The following is a 20,058-nucleotide window of genomic DNA, read 5'->3' as shown; positions in this document are numbered from 1 at the left end:
ACCATCACCCACCTCACAAACAAAAATGATTTTTAATACTTCTGGCCAATAACATGACCTTCTCTGTAAAAGTAATGTATTAATTTTCACTAAATGTGTTCTATGCTTGTCTTTAATGAAGTGACAGACTATGTTACATGAGTTACAGTAATTTCAAATCTCTGCAAATATTACAAACATCACCATTTAGAGTTTGCTGTCACTGTAATGTAAACAAGAACATTATGCAGGAATAAGGTTTAACCTATATTAGGGGCTCTGCTGTAAACATTTTTAACTGCATCCCATATTAGTTTAACAAAGCCCAAGAAATGTCATAGACTTTAATTATCTAAACATAAATCACTTAAACCTATACTTGTGAGCTAATCCACCATCATGGGGAAATAAAGCATTTGCAAAATAAATTCTAGATAGTAGTACAGGTTGAGTATCCCTTATCCAAAATGCTTGGTACCAGAGGTATTTTGGATATGGGATTTTTCCGTAGTTTGGAATAATTGCATACCATAATGAGATATCATGGTGATGGGACCCAAGTCTAAGCACAGAATGCATTTATGTTACATATACACCTTATACACACAGCCTGAAGGTCATTTTAGCCAATATTTTTTATAATTTTGTGCATTAAACAAAGTGTGTCTACATTCACACAATTCATTTATGTTCCATATACACATTATACACAATGCCTGAAGGTAATTTAATACAATATTTTTAATAACTTTGTATATTAAACATAGTTTGTGTACATTGAGCTATCAAAAACAAAGTTTTCACTATCTCACTCTCACTCAAAAAAGTCCGTATTTTGGAATATTTGGATATGGGATACTCAACCTGTATTGACATTGCATGTTCAAATATCAAGACACTTGCTCATGTTTACCATCTGAAAGTAGACTTCTTGATTTGACTTGTTTATTTTGGCCATTTGTGTGTCAGTAGCAGTATTTGTAAAAATGCCTCTTCTACCTAAAAAGCATTGTGACGACGAGGATGGGATTTGAACCCATGCGTGCAGAGCACAACGGATTAGCAGTCCATCGCCTTAACCACTTGGCCACCTCGTCTCACTGGTATACAATCAGGCAAACTTTCCAACACCACTTGTTATACTTCAAAGTCAATTCTTTATGTTCTTGTAGATTGTGTCATTTTCACACTCACGAGCTTGATAGCAAGTCGACTTTCAACCATCCTTGGCTTTAGGAACATTTATTTAATTTTAACCGATACTTGTGAACAAATCCACCATCATCCACCTCACAAACAAAAATGATTTTTAATACTTCTGGCCAATCACACGACCTTCTCTGTAAAAGTAATGTATTAATTTTCACTAAATGTGTTCTATGCTTGTCTTTAATGAAGTGACAGTCTATGTTACATGAGTTACAGTAATTTGAAATCTCTGCAAATATTCCAAACATCACCATTTAGAGTTTGCTGTCACTGTAATGTAAACAAGAAAATTATGCAGGAATAAGGTTTAACCTATATTAAGGGCTTTTCTCTGCTGTAAAATTTTTAACTGCACCCCATATCAGTTTAACAAAGCCCAAGAAATGTCATAGACTTTAATTATATAAACATAAGTTATTTTAACCTATACTTGTGAGCTAATCCACCATCATGGGGAAATAAAGCATTTGCAAAATAAATTCTAGATAGTAGTATTGACATTGCATGTTCAAATATCAAGACACTTGCTCATGTTTACCATCTTAAAGTAGACTTCTTGATTTGACTTGTTTATTTTGGCCTTTTTTGTGTCAGCTTCACTTGTTGGTTTATGAAGCAGTATTTGTAAAAATGCCTCTTCTACGTAAAGAGCATTGTGACGACGAGGATAGGATTTGAACCCATGCGTGCAGAGCACAATGGATTAGCAGTCCATCGCCTTAATCACTCGGCCACCTCGTCTCACTGGTATGCAATCTGGCAAACTTTCCAACACCACTTGTTATACTTAAAAGTCAATTCTTTATGTTCTTGTAGATTGCGTCATTTTCACAATCATGAGCTTGATAGCAAGTCGACTTTCAACCATCCTTGGCTTTAGAAATATTTATTTAATTTTAACCGAAACTTGTGAACAAATCCACCATCACCCACCTCACAAACAAAAATTATTTTTAATACTTCTGGCCAATAACATGACATTCTCTGTAAAAGTAATGTATTAATTTTCACTAAATGTGTTCTATGCTTGTCTTTAATGAAGTGACAGACTATGTTACATGAGTTACAGTAATTTGAAATCTCTGCAAATATTACAAACATCACCATTTAGAGTTTGCTGTCACTGTAGTGTAAACAAGAAAATTATGCAGGAATAAGGTTTAACCTATATTAAGGGCTCTGCTGTAAATTTTTTTTAACTGCATCCCATATCAGTTTAACAAAGCCCAAGAAATGTCATAGACTTTAATTATCTAAACAAAAATCATTTAAACCTATACTTGTGAGCTAATCCACCATCATGGGGAAATAAAGCATTTGCAAAATAAATTCTAGATAGTAGTATTGACATTGCATGTTCAAATATCAAGACACTTGCTCATGTTTACCATCTTAAAGTAGACTTCTTGATTTGACTTGTTTATTTTGGCCATTTGTGTGTCAGCTTTTGTAGCAGTATTTGTAAAAATGCCTCTTCTACCTAAAAAGCATTGTGACAACGAGGATGGGATTTGAACCCATACGTGCAGAGCACAATGGATTAGCAGTCCATCGCCTTAACCACTCGGCCACCTCGTCTCGCTGGTATGCAATCAGGCAAACTTTCCAACACCACTTGTTATACTTCAAAGTCAATTCTTTATGTTCTTGTAGATTGTGTCATTTTCACAATCACGAGCTTGATAGCAAGTCGACTTTCAACCATCCTTGGCTTTAGAAACATTTATTTAATTTTAACCGATACTTGTGAACAAATCCACCATCATCCACCTCACAAACAAAAATGATTTTTAATACTTCTGGCCAATAACATGAGCTTCTCTGTAAAAGTAATGTATTAATTTTCACTAAATGTGTTCTATGCTTGTCTTTAATGAAGTGACAGCCTATGTAACATGAGTTACAGTAATTTGAAATCTCTGCAAATATTACAAACATCACCATTTAGAGTTTGCTGTCACTGTAATGTAAACAAGAAAATTATGCAGGAATAAGGTTTAACCTATATTAAGGGCTTTTCTCTGCTGTAAAAATTTTTAACTGCACCCCATATCAGTTTAACAAAGCCCAAGAAATGTCATAGACTTTAATTATATAAACATAAGTTATTTTAACCTATACTTGTGAGCTAATCCACCATCATGGGGAAATAAAGCATTTGCAAAATAAATTCTAGATAGTAGTATTGACATTGCATGTTCAAATATCAAGACACTTGCTCATATTTACCATCTAAAGTAGACTTCTTGATTTGACTTGTTTATTTTGGCCTTTTTTGTGTCAGCTTCACTTGTTGGTTTATGAAGCAGTATTTGTAAAAATGCCTCTTCTACCTAAAGAGCATTGTGACGCCGAGGAGAGGATTTGAACCCATGCGTGCAGAGCGCAATGGATTAGCAGTCCATCGCCTTAACCACTCGGCCACCTCGTCTCACTGGTATGCAATCTGGCAAACTTTCCAACACCACTTGTTATACTTCAAAGTCAATTCTTTATGTTCTTGTAGATTGTGTCATTTTCACAATCACGTGCTTGATAGCAAGTCGACTTTCAACCATCCTTGGCTTTAGGAACATTTATTTAATTTTAACTGATACTTGTGAACAAATTCACCATCATCCACCTCACAAACAAAAATTATTTTTAATACTTCTGGCCAATAACATGAGCTTCTCTGTAAAAGTAATGTATTAATTTTCACTAAATGTGTTCTATGCTTGTCTTTAATGAAGTGACAGACTATGTTAAATGAGTTACAGTAATTTCAAATCTCTGCAAATATTACAAACATCACCATTTAGAGTTTGCTGTCACTATAATATAAACAAGAAAAGTATGCAGGAATAAGGTTTAACCTATATTAAGGGCTCTGCTGTAATTTTTTTTTAACTGCATCCCATATCAGTTTAACAAAGTCCAAGAAATGTCATAGACTTTAATTATCTAAACATAAATCATTTAAACCTATACTTGTGAGCTAATCCACCATCATGGGGAAATAAAGCATTTGCAAAATAAATTCTAGATAGTAGTATTGACATTGCATGTTCAAATATCAAGACACTTGCTCATGTTTACCATCTTAAAGTAGACTTCTTGATTTGACTTGTTTATTTTGGACATTTTTGTGTTAGCTTCACTTATTGGTTTATGAAGCAGTATTTGTAAAAATGCCTCTTCTACCTAAAGAGCATTGTGACGACAAGGATGGGATTTGAACCCATGCGTGAAGAGCACAATGGATTAGCAGTCCATCGCCTTAACCACTCGGCCACCTCGTCTGACTGGTATGCAATCTGGCAAACTTTCCAATGCCACTTGTTATACTTCAAAGTCAATTCTTTATGTTCTTGTAGATTGTGTCATTTTCACAATCACAAGCCTGATAGCAAGTCGACTTTCAACCATCCTTGGCTTTAGGAACATTTATTTAATTTTAACTGAAACTTGTGAACAAATCCACCATCACCCACCTCACAAACAAAAATGATTTTTAATACTTCTGGCCAATCACACGACCTTCTCTGTAAAAGTAATGTATTAATTTTCACTAAATGTGTTCTATGCTTGTCTTTAATGAAGTGACAGCCTATGTTACATGAGTTACAGTAATTTGAAATCTCTGCAAATATTACAAACATCACCATTTAGAGTTTGCTGTCACTGTAATGTAAACAAGAACATTATGCAGGAATAAGGTTTAACCTATATTAAGGGCTCTGCTGTAATTTTTTTTTAACTGCATCCCATATCAGTTTAACAAAGTCCAAGAAATGTCATAGACTTTAATTATCTAAACATAAATCATTTAAACCTATACTTGTGAGCTAATCCACCATCATGGGGAAATAAAGCATTTGCAAAATAAATTCTAAATAGTAGTACAGGTTGAGTCTCCCTTATCCAAAATGCTTGGGACCAGAGGTATTTTGGATATGGGATTTTTCCGTATTTTGGAATAATTGCAAACTATAATGAGATATCATGGTGATGGGACCTAAATCTAAGCACAGAATGCATTTATGTTACATATACACCTTATACACACAGCCTGAAGGTCATTTTAGCCAATATTTTTTATAACTTTGTGCATTAAACAAAGTGTGTCTACATTCACACAATTCATTTATGTTTCTTATACACCTTAAACACACAGCCTGAAGGTCATTTAATACAATCTTTTTAATAACTTTGTGTATTAAACAAAGTTTGTGTACATTGAGCCATGAAAAAACAAAGGTTTCACTATCTCACTCTTACTCAAAAAAGTCCGTATTACGGAATATTCGGATATGGGATACTCAACCTGTATTGACATTGCATGTTCAAATATCAAGACACTTGCTCATGTTTACCATCTTAAAGTAGACTTCTTGATTTGACTTGTTTATTTTGGACATTTTTGTGTTAGCTTCACTTGTTGGTTTATGAAGCAGTACTTGTAAAAATGCCTCTTCTACCTAAAGAGCATTGTGACGACGAGGATGGGATTTGAACTCATGCGTGAAAAGCACAATGGATTAGCAATCCATCGCCTTAACCACTCGGCCACCTCGTCTCACTGGTATGCAATCTGGCAAACTTTCCAATGCCACTTGTTATACTTCAAAGTCAATTCTTTATGTTCTTGTAGATTGTGTCATTTTCACAATCACAAGCTTGATAGCAAGTCGACTTTCAACCATCCTTGGCTTTAGGAACATTTATTTAATTTTAACCGAAACTTGTGAACAAATCCACCATCACCCACCTCACAAACAAAAATGATTTTTAATACTTCTGGCCAATAACATGACCTTCTCTGTAAAAGTAATGTATTAATTTTCACTAAATGTGTTCTATGCTTGTCTTTAATGAAGTGACAGACTATGTTACATGAGTTACAGTAATTTCAAATCTCTGCAAATATTACAAACATCACCATTTAGAGTTTGCTGTCACTGTAATGTAAACAAGAACATTATGCAGGAATAAGGTTTAACCTATATTAAGGGCTCTGCTGTAAACATTTTTAACTGCATCCCATATTAGTTTAACAAAGCCCAAGAAATGTCATAGACTTTAATTATCTAAACATAAATCACTTAAACCAATACTTGTGAGCTAATCCACCATCATGGGGAAATAAAGCATTTGCAAAATAAATTCTAGATAGTAGTACAGGTTGAGTATCCCTTATCCAAAATGCTTGGTACCAGAGGTATTTTGGATATGGGATTTTTCCGTAGTTTGGAATAATTGCATACCATAATGAGATATCATGGTGATGGGACCCAAGTCTAAGCACAGAATGCATTTATGTTACATATACACCTTATACACACAGCCTGAAGGTCATTTTAGCCAATATTTTTTATAATTTTGTGCATTAAACAAAGTGTGTCTACATTCACACAATTCATTTATGTTCCATATACACATTATACACAATGCCTGAAGGTAATTTAATACAATATTTTTAATAACTTTGTATATTAAACATAGTTTGTGTACATTGAGCTATCAAAAACAAAGTTTTCACTATCTCACTCTCACTCAAAAAAGTCCGTATTTTGGAATATTTGGATATGGGATACTCAACCTGTATTGACATTGCATGTTCAAATATCAAGACACTTGCTCATGTTTACCATCTGAAAGTAGACTTCTTGATTTGACTTGTTTATTTTGGCCATTTGTGTGTCAGTAGCAGTATTTGTAAAAATGCCTCTTCTACCTGAAAAGCATTGTGACGACGAGGATGGGATTTGAACCCATGCGTGCAGAGCACAACGGATTAGCAGTCCATCGCCTTAACCACTCGGCCACCTCATCTCACTGGTATGCATTCAGGCAAACTTTCCAACACCACTTGTTATACTTCAAAGTCAATTCTTTATGTTCTTGTAGATTGTGTCATTTTCACACTCACGAGCTTGATAGCAAGTCGACTTTCAACCATCCTTGGCTTTAGGAACATTTATTTAATTTTAACCGATACTTGTGAACAAATCCACCATTATCCACCTCACAAACAAAAATGATTTTTAATACTTCTGGCCAATCACACGACCTTCTCTGTAAAAGTAATGTATTAATTTTCACTAAATGTGTTCTATGCTTGTCTTTAATGAAGTGACAGCCTATGTTACATGAGTTACAGTAATTTGAAATCTCTGCAAATATTACAAACATCACCATTTAGAGTTTGCTATCACTGTAGTGTAAACAATAAAATTATGCAGGAATAAGGTTTAACCTATATTAAGGGCTCTGCTGTAAAATTTTTTTAACTGCATCCCATATCAGTTTAACAAAGCCCAAGAAATGTCATAGACTTTAATTATCTAAACAAAAATCATTTAAACCTATACTTGTGAGCTAATCCACCATCATGGGGAAATAAAGCATTTGCAAAATAAATTCTAGATAGTAGTATTGACATTGCATGTTCAAATATCAAGACACTTGCTCATGTTTACCATCTTAAAGTAGACTTCTTGATTTGACTTGTTTATTTTGGCCATTTGTGTGTCAGCTTTTGTAGCAGTATTTGTAAAAATGCCTCTTCTACCTAAAAAGCATTGTGACAACGAGGATGGGATTTGAACCCATACGTGCAGAGCACAATGGATTAGCAGTCCATCGCCTTAACCACTCGGCCACCTCGTCTCGCTGGTATGCAATCAGGCAAACTTTCCAACACCACTTGTTATACTTCAAAGTCAATTCTTTATGTTCTTGTAGATTGTGTCATTTTCACAATCACGAGCTTGATAGCAAGTCGACTTTCAACCATCCTTGGCTTTAGGAACATTTATTTAATTTTAACCGATACTTGTGAACAAATCCACCATCATCCACCTCACAAACAAAAATGATTTTTAATACTTCTGGCCAATAACATGAGCTTCTCTGTAAAAGTAATGTATTAATTTTCACTAAATGTGTTCTATGCTTGTCTTTAATGAAGTGACAGCCTATGTTACATGAGTTACAGTAATTTGAAATCTCTGCAAATATTACAAACATCACCATTTAGAGTTTGCTGTCACTGTAATGTAAACAAGAAAAGTATGCAGGAATAAGGTTTAACCTATATTAAGGGCTCTGCTGTAATTTTTTTTAACTGCATCCCATATCAGTTTAACAAAGTCCAAGAAATGTCATAGACTTTAATTATCTAAACATAAATCATTTAAACCTATACTTGTGAGCTAATCCACCATCATGGGGAAATAAAGCATTTGCAAAATAAATTCTAGATAGTAGTATTGACATTGCATGTTCAAATATCAAGACACTTGCTCATGTTTACCATCTTAAAGTAGACTTCTTGATTTGACTTGTTTATTTTGGACATTTTTGTGTTAGCTTCACTTATTGGTTTATGAAGCAGTATTTGTAAAAATGCCTCTTCTACATAAAGAGCATTGTGACGACAAGGATGGGATTTGAACCCATGCGTGAAGAGCACAATGGATTAGCAGTCCATCGCCTTAACCACTCGGCCACCTCGTCTGACTGGTATGCAATCTGGCAAACTTTCCAATGCCACTTGTTATACTTCAAAGTCAATTCTTTATGTTCTTGTAGATTGTGTCATTTTCACAATCACAAGCTTGATAGCAAGTCGACTTTCAACCATCCTTGGCTTTAGGAACATTTATTTAATTTTAACTGAAACTTGTGAACAAATCCACCATCACCCACCTCACAAACAAAAATGATTTTTAATACTTCTGGCCAATCACACGACCTTCTCTGTAAAAGTAATGTATTAATTTTCACTAAATGTGTTCTATGCTTGTCTTTAATGAAGTGACAGCCTATGTTACATGAGTTACAGTAATTTTAAATCTCTGCAAATATTACAAACATCACCATTTAGAGTTTGCTGTCACTGTAATGTAAACAAGAACATTATGCAGGAATAAGGTTTAACCTATATTAAGGGCTTTTCTCTGCTGTAAAATTTTTTAACTGCACCCCATATCAGTTTAACAAAGCCCAAGAAATGTCATAGACTTTAATTATATAAACATAAGTTATTTTAACCTATACTTGTGAGCTAATCCACCATTATGGGGAAATAAAGCATTTGCAAAATAAATTCTAGATAGTAGTATTGACATTGCATGTTCAAATATCAAGACACTTGCTCATGTTTACCATCTTAAAGTAGACTTCTTGATTTGACTTGTTTATTTTGGCCTTTTTTGTGTCAGCTTCACTTGTTGGTTTATGAAGCAGTATTTGTAAAAATGCCTCTTCTACCTAAAGAGCATTGTGACGCCGAGGATAGGATTTGAACCCATGCGTCCAGAGCGCAATGGATTAGCAGTCCATCGCCTTAACCACTCGGCCACCTCGTCTCACTGGTATGCAATCTGGCAAACTTTCCAACACCACTTGTTATACTTCAAAGTCAATTCTTTATGTTCTTGTAGATTGTGTCATTTTCACAATCACGTGCTTGATAGCAAGTCGACTTTCAACCATCCTTGGCTTTAGGAACATTTATTTAATTTTAACTGATACTTGTGAACAAATCCACCATCATCCACCTCACAAACAAAAATTATTTTTAATACTTCTGGCCAATAACATGAGCTTCTCTGTAAAAGTAATGTATTAATTTTCACTAAATGTGTTCTATGCTTGTCTTTAATGAAGTGACAGACTATGTTAAATGAGTTACAGTAATTTCAAATCTCTGCAAATATTACAAACATCACCATTTAGAGTTTGCTGTCACTATAATATAAACAAGAAAAGTATGCAGGAATAAGGTTTAACCTATATTAAGGGCTCTGCTGTAATTTTTTTTAACTGCATCCCATATCAGTTTAACAAAGTCCAAGAAATGTCATAGACTTTAATTATCTAAACATAAATCATTTAAACCTATACTTGTGAGCTAATCCACCATCATGGGGAAATAAAGCATTTGCAAAATAAATTCTAGATAGTAGTACAGGTTGAGTCTCCCTTATCCAAAATGCTTGGGACCAGAGGTATTTTGGATATGGGATTTTTCCGTATTTTGGAATAATTGCAAACTATAATGAGATATCATGGTGATGGGACCTAAATCTAAGCACAGAATGCATTTATGTTACATATACACCTTATACACACAGCCTGAAGGTCATTTTAGCCAATATTTTTTATAACTTTGTGCATTAAACAAAGTGTGTCTACATTCACACAATTCATTTATGTTTCTTATACACCTTAAACACACAGCCTGAAGGTCATTTAATACAATCTTTTTAATAACTTTGTGTATTAAACAAAGTTTGTCACTTCCGGTTCCGGCATGAAGGAGTGAGCAGCAGCTCTCGTGCGCTCCTCCGTCCCGCCAGCAATACCGAGCGATTTACCAGCACACAGCCTCAACCCATAATCCCCGCTGACAACAGTAAGTCCAGGACACCTTTCGGTACCTGTCCCCGCGATTATGGATAAGTTCCTGGGCCCGCTGGCGCCACCAAAATTACAGCCGCCGGCGCTCCCTCCAAGACAGGAGAAGCGACGTGTTGAGCAAAACACCCCTGCCTCCACGGACTCCAGCCCAGAGAAGCCAGCAGCAAAGAAGGCGATCCTCACGACCATGGGAGAATCCAAGGTGCGTACTGACGATAATATAGGGGCCTCTCCAACATACACAGAAATAGTAGCTGCAATACAGGATACAATGGCGCCTTTGCTGCAGAAAGCAGTAAGTGAAATTACAGCGCAGATCCAGCTGCTTACAAGCAGAGTTACGGACACAGAGACCCGTTTAGGTACCACAATAGATGATGTCTTAGGATTACAGAAGGCTGTTGTATCTCTGGAAAGGGACAATAAGCGTCTATTAGAAAAAATTGATAATATAGAAAATCGTACACGGAGATGCAACCTTCGTATAGTGGGCTTGCCGGAATCACTAACAGGCTCAGGGCTGGAGAATTTTGTGCGTATTACTTTGCCAAAGCTCCTGCATATTGAGGCGGAATGCACTGATTTAGTGATAGAGAGAGTGCACAGAATGGGAGATCTTTCACGGGCCTCAAAAAATAAACCTCGTGTAGTGATCTTTAAGACCATGAACTTTCTGCATAAAATAGCTATATGGAGAGCTTATCGTAAAATGGAAGGTCTTAAATGGGAGGGAGCTACACTTCGTATATTCCAAGACTACTCCGTGGAACTTTCTCGTCTGCGCAAGTCATTTTCACCCATCTGTACCCTATTAATACAGCAGAAATACAAATTTGCGCTGATATACCCGGCACGTTTGAGAGTATTCCAAGGGTCATCTTTCAAGGATTTCACCAATCCACAGGATGCGGCAGCATACTTTAAAGAACTTTCTGTTTCCAATATGGATGTCGCGGATAAATCCGGAGTTGACTGATCTTCTTGATACATTACGTATTTATACGTTCGGTTATTTTGTCATTTGAATTAGGCTTGTGATGCTATGTTTTACTTCACACCTATAAATGCTGGGAACGGGCGAGTCGCCTTGCCGGTGATTTATATATTTAACGTTAAAGTTTACCAATGTTTACCTGAAGTCCAAATATCTTTAAATAAGTTATCCTGATGCTAGCATCAGCATATATTGAAACGCTGTTTAATCTGTCAATGATTTCTTTTTCTTCTTTAAACTACCTTTATTAGTAATAATACAGAGTCAGATTGTTCAAGGTTAAAAATAACTTTATTAGCCTTGTGATTGTTATGTTATACAATCTACTGCAAGATAAAACTGTTAATCTTTCTGACTTGTAAAATTTACGATTTTATTTGTTTATTACAAAACCTGAATAAATAAATCTTTAAAAAAAAAAAAAAACAAAGTTTGTGTACATTGAGCCATGAAAAAACAAAGGTTTCACTATCTCACTCTTACTCAAAAAAGTCCGTATTTCGGAATATTCGGATATGGGATACTCAACCTGTATTGACATTGCATGTTCAAATATCAAGACACTTGCTCATGTTTACCATCTTAAAGTAGACTTCTTGATTTGACTTGTTTATTTTGGACATTTTTGTGTTAGCTTCACTTGTTGGTTTATGAAGCAGTACTTGTAAAAATGCCTCTTCTACCTAAAGAGCATTGTGACGACGAGGATGGGATTTGAACTCATGCGTGAAGAGCCTTAACCACTCGGCCACCTCGTCTGACTGGTATGCAATCTGGCAAACTTTCCAATGCCACTTGTTATACTTCAAAGTCAATTCTTTATGTTCTTGTAGATTGTGTCATTTTCACAATCACAAGCTTGATAGCAAGTCGACTTTCAACCATCCTTGGCTTTAGGAACATTTATTTAATTTTAACCGAAACTTGTGAACAAATCCACCATCACCCACCTCACAAACAAAAATGATTTTTAATACTTCTGGCCAATAACATGACCTTCTCTGTAAAAGTAATGTATTAATTTTCACTAAATGTGTTCTATGCTTGTCTTTAATGAAGTGACAGACTATGTTACATGAGTTACAGTAATTTCAAATCTCTGCAAATATTACAAACATCACCATTTAGAGTTTGCTGTCACTGTAATGTAAACAAGAACATTATGCAGGAATAAGGTTTAACCTATATTAAGGGCTCTGCTGTAAACATTTTTAACTGCATCCCATATTAGTTTAACAAAGCCCAAGAAATGTCATAGACTTTAATTATCTAAACATAAATCACTTAAACCTATACTTGTGAGCTAATCCACCATCATGGGGAAATAAAGCATTTGCAAAATAAATTCTAGATAGTAGTACAGGTTGAGTATCCCTTATCCAAAATGCTTGGTACCAGAGGTATTTTGGATATGGGATTTTTCCGTAGTTTGGAATAATTGCATACCATAATGAGATATCATGGTGATGGGACCCAAGTCTAAGCACAGAATGCATTTATGTTACATATACACCTTATACACACAGCCTGAAGGTCATTTTAGCCAATATTTTTTATAATTTTGTGCATTAAACAAAGTGTGTCTACATTCACACAATTCATTTATGTTCCATATACACATTATACACAATGCCTGAAGGTAATTTAATACAATATTTTTAATAACTTTGTATATTAAACATAGTTTGTGTACATTGAGCTATCAAAAACAAAGTTTTCACTATCTCACTCTCACTCAAAAAAGTCCGTATTTTGGAATATTTGGATATGGGATACTCAACCTGTATTGACATTGCATGTTCAAATATCAAGACACTTGCTCATGTTTACCATCTGAAAGTAGACTTCTTGATTTGACTTGTTTATTTTGGCCATTTGTGTGTCAGTAGCAGTATTTGTAAAAATGCCTCTTCTACCTAAAAAGCATTGTGACGACGAGGATGGGATTTGAACCCATGCGTGCAGAGCACAACGGATTAGCAGTCCATCGCCTTAACCACTTGGCCACCTCGTCTCACTGGTATGCAATCAGGCAAACTTTCCAACACCACTTGTTATACTTCAAAGTCAATTCTTTATGTTCTTGTAGATTGTGTCATTTTCACACTCACGAGCTTGATAGCAAGTCGACTTTCAACCATCCTTGGCTTTAGGAACATTTATTTAATTTTAACCGATACTTGTGAACAAATCCACCATCATCCACCTCACAAACAAAAATGATTTTTAATACTTCTGGCCAATCACACGACCTTCTCTGTAAAAGTAATGTATTAATTTTCACTAAATGTGTTCTATGCTTGTCTTTAATGAAGTGACAGCCTATGTTACATGAGTTACAGTAATTTGAAATCTCTGCAAATATTCCAAACATCACCATTTAGAGTTTGCTGTCACTGTAATGTAAACAAGAAAATTATGCAGGAATAAGGTTTAACCTATATTAAGGGCTTTTCTCTGCTGTAAAATTTTTAACTGCACCCCATATCAGTTTAACAAAGCCCAAGAAATGTCATAGACTTTAATTATATAAACATAAGTTATTTTAACCTATACTTGTGAGCTAATCCACCATCATGGGGAAATAAAGCACTTGCAAAATAAATTCTAGATAGTAGTATTGACATTGCATGTTCAAATATCAAGACACTTGCTCATGTTTACCATCTTAAAGTAGACTTCTTGATTTGACTTGTTTATTTTGGCCTTTTTTGTGTCAGCTTCACTTGTTGGTTTATGAAGCAGTATTTGTAAAAATGCCTCTTCTACGTAAATAGCATTGTGACGACGAGGATAGGATTTGAACCCATGCGTGCAGAGCACAATGGATTAGCAGTCCATCGCCTTAATCACTTGGCCACCTCGTCTCACTGGTATGCAAACTGGCAAACTTTCCAACACCACTTGTTATACTTAAAAGTCAATTCTTTATGTTCTTGTAGATTGCGTCATTTTCACAATCATGAGCTTGATAGCAAATCGACTTTCAACCATCCTTGGCTTTAGAAATATTTATTTAATTTTAACCGAAACTTGTGAACAAATCCACCATCACCCACCTCACAAACAAAAATTATTTTTAATACTTCTGGCCAATAACATGACATTCTCTGTAAAAGTAATGTATTAATTTTCACTAAATGTGTTCTATGCTTGTCTTTAATGAAGTGACAGACTATGTTACATGAGTTACAGTAATTTGAAATCTCTGCAAATATTACAAACATCACCATTTAGAGTTTGCTGTCACTGTAGTGTAAACAAGAAAATTATGCAGGAATAAGGTTTAACCTATATTAAGGGCTCTGCTGTAAATTTTTTTTAACTGCATCCCATATCAGTTTAACAAAGCCCAAGAAATGTCATAGACTTTAATTATCTAAACAAAAATCATTTAAACCTATACTTGTGAGCTAATCCACCATCATGGGGAAATAAAGCATTTGCAAAATAAATTCTAGATAGTAGTATTGACATTGCATGTTCAAATATCAAGACACTTGCTCATGTTTACCATCTTAAAGTAGACTTCTTGATTTGACTTGTTTATTTTGGCCATTTGTGTGTCAGCTTTTGTAGCAGTATTTGTAAAAATGCCTCTTCTACCTAAAAAGCATTGTGACAACGAGGATGGGATTTGAACCCATACGTGCAGAGCACAATGGATTAGCAGTCCATCGCCTTAACCACTCGGCCACCTCGTCTCGCTGGTATGCAATCAGGCAAACTTTCCAACACCACTTGTTATACTTCAAAGTCAATTCTTTATGTTCTTGTAGATTGTGTCATTTTCACAATCACGAGCTTGATAGCAAGTCGACTTTCAACCATCCTTGGCTTTAGGAACATTTATTTAATTTTAACCGATACTTGTGAACAAATCCACCATCATCCACCTCACAAACAAAAATGATTTTTAATACTTCTGGCCAATAACATGAGCTTCTCTGTAAAAGTAATGTATTAATTTTCACTAAATGTGTTCTATGCTTGTCTTTAATGAAGTGACAGCCTATGTTACATGAGTTTCAGTAATTTGAAATCTCTGCAAATATTACAAACATCACCATTTAGAGTTTGCTGTCACTGTAATGTAAACAAGAAAATTATGCAGGAATAAGGTTTAACCTATATTAAGGGCTTTTCTCTACTGTAAATTTTTTTAACTGCACCCCATATCAGTTTAACAAAGCCCAAGAAATGTCATAGACTTTAATTATCTAAACATAAATCATTTTAACCTATACTTGTGAGCTAATCCACCATCATGGGGAATAAAGCATTTGCAAAATAAATTCTAGATAGTAGTATTGACATTGCATGTTCAAATATCAAGAAACTTGCTCATGTTTACCATCTTAAAGTAGACTTCTTGATTTGACTTGTTTATTTTGGCCATTTGTGTGTCAGTAGCAGTATTTGTAAAAATGCCTTTTCTACCTAAACAGCATTGTGACGACGAGGATGGGATTTGAACCCATGCGTGCTGAGCACAATGGATTAGCAGTCCATCGCCTTAACCACTCGGCCACCTCGTCTCACTGGTATGCAATCTGGCAAACTTTCCAACACCACTTGTTATACTTCAAAGTCAATTCTTTATGTTCTTGTAGATTGTGTCATTTTCACAATCACGAGCTTGATAGCAAGTCGACTTTCAACCATCCTTGGCTTTAGGAACATTTATTTAATTTTAACCAAAACTTGTGAACAAATCCACCATCACCCACCTTACAAACAAAAATGATTTTTAATACTTCTGGCCAATAACATGACCTTCTCTGTAAAAGTAATGTATTAATTTTCACTAAATGTGTTCTATGCTTGTCTTTAATGAAGTGACAGACTATGTTACATGAGTAACAGTAATTTCAAATCTCTGCAAATATTACAAACATCACCATTTAGAGTTTGCTGTCACTGTAATGTAAACAAGAAAATTATGCAGGAATAAGGTTTAACCTATATTAAGGGCTCTGCTGTAAAAATTTTTTAACTGCATCCCATATCAGTTTAACAAAGCCCAAGAAATGTCATAGACTTTAATTATCTAAAAATAAATCATTTTAACCTATACTTGTGAGCTAATCCACCATCATGGGGAAATAAAACATTTGCAAAATAAATTCCAGATAGTTGTATTGACATTGCATGTTCAAATATCAAGACACTTACTCATGTTTACCATCTTAAAGTAGACTTCTTGATTTGACTTGTTTATTTTGGCCATTTGTGTGTCAGCTTTTGTAGCAGTGTTTGTAAAAATGCCTCTTCTACCTAAAAAGCATTGTGACGACATTGCGTGCAGAGGACAATGGATTAGCAGTCCATCGCCTTAACCACTCGGCCACCTCATCTCACTGGTATGCAATCTGGCAAACTTTCCAACACCACTTGTTATACTTCAAAGTCAATTCTTTATGTTCTTGTAGATTGTGTCATTTTCACAATCACGAGCTTGATAGCAAGTCGACTTTCAACCATCCTTGGCTTTAGGAACATTTATTTAATTTTAACTGATACTTGTGAACAAATTCACCATCATCCACCTCACAAACAAAAATGATTTTTAATACTTCTGGCCAATAACATGACCTTCTCTGTAAAAGTAATGTATTAATTTTCACTAAATGTGTACTTTGCTTGTGTTTAATGAAGTGACAGACTATGTTACATGAGTTACAGTAATTTGAAATCTCTGCAAATATTACAAACATCACCATTTAGAGTTTGCTGTCACTGTAATGTAAACAAGAAAATTATGCAGGAATAAGGTTTAACCTATATTAAGGGCTTTTCTCTGCTGTAAAATTTTTTAACTGCACCCCATATCAGTTTAACAAAGCCCAAGAAATGTCATAGACTTTAATTATCTAAACATAAATTATTTTAACCTATACTTGTGAGCTAATCCACCATCATGGGGAAATAAAGCATTTGCAAAATAAATTCTCGATAGTAGTATTGACATTGCATGTTCAAATATCAAGACACTTGCTCATATTTACCATCTTAAAGTAGACTTCTTGATTTGACTTGTTTATTTTGCCCATTTTTGTGTCAGCTTCACTTGCTGGTTTATGAAGCAGTATTTGTAAAAATGCCTCTTCTACCTAAAGAGCATTGTGACGACGAGGATGGGATTTGAACCCATGCGTGCAGAGCACAATGGATTAGCAGTCCATAACCTTAACCACTCGGCCACCTCGTCTCACTGGTATGCAATCTGGCAAACTTTCCAACACCACTTGTTATACTTCAAAGTCAATTCTTTATGTTCTTGTAGATTGTGTCATTTTCACAATCACGAGCTTGATAGCAAGTCGACTTTCAACCATCCTTGGCTTTAGAAACATTTATTTAATTTTAACTGATACTTGTGAACAAATTCACCATCATCCACCTCACAAACAAAAATGATTTTTAATACTTCTGGCCAATAACATGACCTTCTCTGTAAAAGTAATGTATTAATTTTCACTAAATGTGTACTTTGCTTGTGTTTAATGAAGTGACAGACTATGTTACATGAGTTACAGTAATTTGAAATCTCTGCAAATATTACAAACATCACCATTTAGAGTTTGCTGTCACTGTAATGTAAACAAGAAAATTATGCAGGAATAAGGTTTAACCTATATTAAGGGCTTTTCTCTGCTGTAAAATTTTTTAACTGCACCCCATATCAGTTTAACAAAGCCCAAGAAATGTCATAGACTTTAATTATCTAAACATAAATTATTTTAACCTATACTTGTGAGCTAATCCACCATCATGGGGAAATAAAGCATTTGCAAAATAAATTCTAGATAGTAGTATTGACATTGCATGTTCAAATATCAAGACACTTGCTCATGTTTACCATCTTAAAGTAGACTTCTTGATTTGACTTGTTTATTTTGGCCATTTGTGTGTCAGCTTCACTTGCTGGTTTATGAAGCAGTATTTGTAAAAATGCCTCTTCTACCTAAAGAGCATTGTGACGACGAGGATGGGATTTAAACCCATGCGTGCAGAGCACAATGGATTAGCAGTCAATCGCCTTAACCACTCGGCCACCTCGTCTCACTGGTATGCAATGTGGCAAACTTTCCAACACCACTTGTTATACTTCAAAGTCAATTCTTTATGTTCTTGTAGATTGTGTCATTTTCACAATCACGAGCTTGATAGCAAGTCGACTTTCAACCATCCTTGGCTTTAGGAACATTTATTTAATTTTAACCGAAACTTGTGAACAAATCCACCATCACCCACCTTACAAACAAAAATGATTTTTAATACTTCTGGCCAATAACATGACCTTCTCTGTAAAAGTAATGTATTAATTTTCACTAAATGTGTTCTTTGCTTGTCTTTAATGAAGTGACAGACTATGTTACATGAGTTACAGTAATTTGAAATCTCTGCAAATATTACAAACATCACCATTTAGAGTTTGCTGTCACTGTAATGTAAACAAGAAAATTATGCAGGAATAAGGTTTAACCTATATTAAGGGCTTTTCTCTACTGTAAATTTTTTTTAACTGCACCCCATATCAGTTTAACAAAGCCCAAGAAATGTCATAGACTTTAATTATCTAAACATAAATCATTTTAACCTATACTTGTGAGCTAATCCACCATCATGGGGAATAAAGCATTTGCAAAATAAATTCTAGATAGTAGTATTGACATTGCATGTTCAAATATCAAGAAACTTGCTCCTGTTTACCATCTTAAAGTAGACTTCTTGATTTGACTTGTTTATTTTGGCCATTTGTGTGTCAGTAGCAGTATTTGTAAAAATGCCTCTTCTACCTAAAAAGCATTGTGACGACGAGGATGGGATTTGAACCCATGCGTGCTGAGCACAATGGATTAGCAGTCCATCACCTTAACCACTCGGCCACCTCGTCTCACTGGTATGCAATCTGGCAAACTTTCCAACACCACTTGTTATACTTCAAAGTCAATTCTTTATGTTCTTGTAGATTGTGTCATTTTCACAATCACGAGCTTGATAGCAAGTCGACTTTCAACCATCCTTGGCTTTAGGAACATTTATTTAATTTTAACCGAAACTTGTGAACAAATCCACCATCACCCACCTTACAAACAAAAATGATTTTTAATACTTCTGGCCAATAACATGACCTTCTCTGTAAAAGTAATGTATTAATTTTCACTAAATGTGTTCTATGCTTGTCTTTAATGAAGTGACAGACTATGTTACATGAGTTACAGTAATTTCAAATCTCTGCAAATATTACAAACATCACCATTTAGAGTTTGCTGTCACTGTAATGTAAACAAGAAAATTATGCAGGAATAAGGTTTAACCTATATTAAGGGCTCTGCTGTAATTTTTTTTTTAACTGCATCCCATATCAGTTTAACAAAGCCCAAGAAATGTCATAGACTTTAATTATCTAAAAATAAATCATTTTAACCTATACTTGTGAGCTAATCCACCATCATGGGGAA

General features: G+C 34.8%; 17 non-coding genes across 17 annotated transcripts; all 17 read right to left on the bottom strand.

Moving 5' to 3' along the window:
- Window positions 1–994: 994 nt before the first annotated feature.
- Window positions 995–1,076, bottom strand: TRNAS-GCU (transfer RNA serine (anticodon GCU)). Its single transcript has one exon. It is a non-coding gene; the product is annotated as a tRNA-Ser (tRNA).
- A 771-nt stretch (window positions 1,077–1,847) lies between these two features.
- TRNAS-GCU (transfer RNA serine (anticodon GCU)) lies at window positions 1,848–1,929 on the bottom strand. Its single transcript has one exon. It is a non-coding gene; the product is annotated as a tRNA-Ser (tRNA).
- Window positions 1,930–2,684: 755 nt separating this feature from the next.
- TRNAS-GCU (transfer RNA serine (anticodon GCU)) lies at window positions 2,685–2,766 on the bottom strand. The gene has a single exon. It is a non-coding gene; the product is annotated as a tRNA-Ser (tRNA).
- A 771-nt stretch (window positions 2,767–3,537) lies between these two features.
- On the bottom strand, window positions 3,538–3,619 carry TRNAS-GCU (transfer RNA serine (anticodon GCU)). The gene has a single exon. It is a non-coding gene; the product is annotated as a tRNA-Ser (tRNA).
- Window positions 3,620–4,387: 768 nt separating this feature from the next.
- On the bottom strand, window positions 4,388–4,469 carry TRNAS-GCU (transfer RNA serine (anticodon GCU)). The gene has a single exon. It is a non-coding gene; the product is annotated as a tRNA-Ser (tRNA).
- A 1,195-nt stretch (window positions 4,470–5,664) lies between these two features.
- Window positions 5,665–5,746, bottom strand: TRNAS-GCU (transfer RNA serine (anticodon GCU)). The gene has a single exon. It is a non-coding gene; the product is annotated as a tRNA-Ser (tRNA).
- Window positions 5,747–6,920: 1,174 nt separating this feature from the next.
- TRNAS-GCU (transfer RNA serine (anticodon GCU)) lies at window positions 6,921–7,002 on the bottom strand. Its single transcript has one exon. It is a non-coding gene; the product is annotated as a tRNA-Ser (tRNA).
- A 755-nt stretch (window positions 7,003–7,757) lies between these two features.
- TRNAS-GCU (transfer RNA serine (anticodon GCU)) lies at window positions 7,758–7,839 on the bottom strand. Its single transcript has one exon. It is a non-coding gene; the product is annotated as a tRNA-Ser (tRNA).
- Window positions 7,840–8,606: 767 nt separating this feature from the next.
- Window positions 8,607–8,688, bottom strand: TRNAS-GCU (transfer RNA serine (anticodon GCU)). Its single transcript has one exon. It is a non-coding gene; the product is annotated as a tRNA-Ser (tRNA).
- A 772-nt stretch (window positions 8,689–9,460) lies between these two features.
- On the bottom strand, window positions 9,461–9,542 carry TRNAS-GCU (transfer RNA serine (anticodon GCU)). Its single transcript has one exon. It is a non-coding gene; the product is annotated as a tRNA-Ser (tRNA).
- Window positions 9,543–13,522: 3,980 nt separating this feature from the next.
- Window positions 13,523–13,604, bottom strand: TRNAS-GCU (transfer RNA serine (anticodon GCU)). Its single transcript has one exon. It is a non-coding gene; the product is annotated as a tRNA-Ser (tRNA).
- Window positions 13,605–14,375: 771 nt separating this feature from the next.
- Window positions 14,376–14,457, bottom strand: TRNAS-GCU (transfer RNA serine (anticodon GCU)). The gene has a single exon. It is a non-coding gene; the product is annotated as a tRNA-Ser (tRNA).
- Window positions 14,458–15,212: 755 nt separating this feature from the next.
- TRNAS-GCU (transfer RNA serine (anticodon GCU)) lies at window positions 15,213–15,294 on the bottom strand. Its single transcript has one exon. It is a non-coding gene; the product is annotated as a tRNA-Ser (tRNA).
- A 752-nt stretch (window positions 15,295–16,046) lies between these two features.
- TRNAS-GCU (transfer RNA serine (anticodon GCU)) lies at window positions 16,047–16,128 on the bottom strand. The gene has a single exon. It is a non-coding gene; the product is annotated as a tRNA-Ser (tRNA).
- A 1,591-nt stretch (window positions 16,129–17,719) lies between these two features.
- TRNAS-GCU (transfer RNA serine (anticodon GCU)) lies at window positions 17,720–17,801 on the bottom strand. The gene has a single exon. It is a non-coding gene; the product is annotated as a tRNA-Ser (tRNA).
- Window positions 17,802–18,573: 772 nt separating this feature from the next.
- On the bottom strand, window positions 18,574–18,655 carry TRNAS-GCU (transfer RNA serine (anticodon GCU)). The gene has a single exon. It is a non-coding gene; the product is annotated as a tRNA-Ser (tRNA).
- A 753-nt stretch (window positions 18,656–19,408) lies between these two features.
- TRNAS-GCU (transfer RNA serine (anticodon GCU)) lies at window positions 19,409–19,490 on the bottom strand. Its single transcript has one exon. It is a non-coding gene; the product is annotated as a tRNA-Ser (tRNA).
- Window positions 19,491–20,058: the final 568 nt, after the last annotated feature.

This window comes from Pseudophryne corroboree, chromosome 11 (assembly GCF_028390025.1).
Source record: "Pseudophryne corroboree isolate aPseCor3 chromosome 11, aPseCor3.hap2, whole genome shotgun sequence".
Classification (NCBI taxonomy): Eukaryota; Metazoa; Chordata; class Amphibia; order Anura; family Myobatrachidae; genus Pseudophryne; species Pseudophryne corroboree.
Note: the sequence above shows the minus strand (reverse complement) of the source record. Positions and strands in the feature narration are given on the sequence as shown.